The sequence below is a fragment of the Neovison vison genome, chromosome 5 (genome assembly GCF_020171115.1).
Source record: "Neovison vison isolate M4711 chromosome 5, ASM_NN_V1, whole genome shotgun sequence".
In the NCBI taxonomy this organism is placed as follows: Eukaryota; Metazoa; Chordata; class Mammalia; order Carnivora; family Mustelidae; genus Neogale; species Neogale vison.
The window spans coordinates 37,462,642-37,465,097 of NC_058095.1; the positions used below are offsets into that span (position 1 = coordinate 37,462,642).

The 2,456-nt window shown below is 43.7% G+C and overlaps 1 non-coding gene across 1 annotated transcript; it reads left to right on the plus strand.

The window, feature by feature from the left end:
* Nucleotides 1–1,331: 1,331 nt before the first annotated feature.
* LOC122908039 lies at nt 1,332–1,438 on the plus strand. Its single transcript, XR_006384843.1, has one exon. It is a non-coding gene; the product is annotated as a U6 spliceosomal RNA (small nuclear RNA).
* Nucleotides 1,439–2,456: the final 1,018 nt, after the last annotated feature.

Below are 2,456 nucleotides of genomic sequence, written 5' to 3' on the forward strand. Positions count from 1 at the left end.
GGGATTTGTGTGCTGATTAAATGAATAATGAATATATGGCCTTAATTCAGTGTCTGGTAAACAGCAAGCACTCAATACATGTTAGCTATGGTGACCGTGATGGTCATTTATGGACATTTTACTGTTTCTACAGAGTTCTATGATGTTGACAACTAAGTCGTTTCTGGTGCAACTGATCAGAACTGCTGCTCCTTTCCTCTTGAAATCACATATCCACATAAAATTCCACAGACTCTTGGGAAAATGTTGACTATTCTTCAAGGTATTGCCACACAGCAGTATAGCTAGGTTGGGACCATTGAATGGGGACAGAAGCTATCAATTTGTATCAACTTTAATATTCTTTTTTTTTTAAGATTTTATTATTTATTTATTTATTTATTTGACAGACAAAGATCACAAGTAGGCCGAGAGGCAGGCAGAGAGAGAGGGGGAAGCAGGCTCCCTGCCGAGCAGATCGATGCGGGGCTCGATCCCAGGAGCCTGGGATCATGACCTGAGCCGAAGGCAGAGGCTTTAAACCACTGAGCCACCTAGGCGCCCCTCAACTCAAATATTTTAAGTAGCTTTCTTGGCATGAGCAGGGAAAGAGTAACAGGTATCTTTTTCTTCCTCTCCAGAGAAAGGAGAAATTCTGTGGGTTCCTGAGATTCCACCACTGAGTGATAACAATTATCCTACACACTTCCTAACTTAGCTCAAAAATACCCACACTCTTTCTAACAGGGTCAGGTGCACCCCATCGTTTTGAGAAGATAATTTCCTCCGATGAGAAGTGAACCACATAAGTAGTCATTATGTGCGTGCACTCCTGTCCCGCCACAGTGTGATTTAATGTATTTTAGGAACTAAAGTTCAAAATGTGAGTTTCCTGCATAGAGAAAAATAATGTCAGAAAGCACTTAGGAAAAGGCACCGCAGACAGATTAAATACATTCAAAGATCTGTCCTTGGCCTTCTTTTCTGTTTTCCTTGACAATGTCATTCAAATTCCAGCTTGTGATGGAGGTCAGGTCCCTGCCTGCAGCTGCTGCTCACACAGTTTCTGGAGGGCTGCGTTTTCCATCTCTAGTGCTCCCTGGAAGGTCCGCTTACAGCATCCTCGTCAGAGCAATGGATTGCAGAGGGAAGTGATTCTGGCTATTCTTCCAGCCAACCCCACCTCCTTTCCTGCTTTCCCTGGGACCCCTTTTTCCTTCGGTGCTACTACTTGCTGCGGCTCATCTAGGCTGGAAACTGCTAAGTCAGTGATTCTGAGTCTTGTTTGAAGTCTCAGCCTTTAAGATTGGATAGAAGTTACTGGCTTTCCCCAGAAAAAGAAAAATATGGCTATGCTCGCTTCAGTGGCACATACACTAAAATTGGAATGACACAGAGATGAAGAGCATGGCCCCTGTGCAAGGATGACATGCAAATTTGTGAAGTCTTCCATAATTTCAATTCTGTGGAATGGATAATGGATAAAAGGAGTGTGCTAGGCTGAGAACATTTCCAACAAGCACATCAAAGAACAATACATACAGCATGATTCTGGTTACCAAAGAAAACAAACAGGGGACAAATAAAACAAGACAAAATCAGAGAGGGAGACAAACCATAAGAGACTCTTTTTTTTTTTTTTAAAGATTATTTATTTATTTATTTGTTAGAGAGAGATCACAAGCAGGCAGAGAGGCAGGCAGAGAGAGAGGGGGAACAGACTCCCCACTGAGCAGAGAGCCCAATGCGGGGCTCGATCCCAGGACCCTGAGATCATGACCTGAGCCGAAAGCAGAGGCTTAACCCACCGAGCCACCCAGGTGACCCGAGACTTTTTTAAAGATTTTTTATTTTATTTATTTGAGAGAGAGAGACAGTGAGAGAGAGAATGAGCGAGGAGAAGGTCAGAGAGCGAAGCAGACTCCCCATGGAGCTGGGAGCCTGATGTGGGACTCGATCCAGGGACTCCAGGATCACGCCCTGAGCCGGAGGCAGTCGTCCAACCAACTGCGCCACCCAGGCGTCCCGACCCGAGACTTTTAATCATAGGAAACAAACTGAGGGTTGCTGGAGGGGAAGGGCGTGGGGGTGGGGTAATTAGATGACAGGCATGAAGGAAGGCACGTGATGTAATGAGCCCTGGGTTATTATGTAAGACTGATGAATCACTGAACCATACCTCTGAAACTAATAATAAACACTATGTTAATTAATTGAATTTAAATTTTAAAAAAAGAACCCCCCCAAAAGACATATATGGCTAGTCACACAAATAGTGTGACTATTAGTCAAAATTTCAGGGGGTCTTCAGGCCCCCCATCAAAGGAATTCTGATTCCTCTCTTTTACTTCGTAACAATACCTGCTCAAAAACTTCCCCACTGTCAGTAAAATATGCCTACATTCCTTAGCTTGGCACATAGAGCATCCCATAGAGCTCTATGCTCTATGCTCTAAAACATCTTTAGAAAGAAGTTT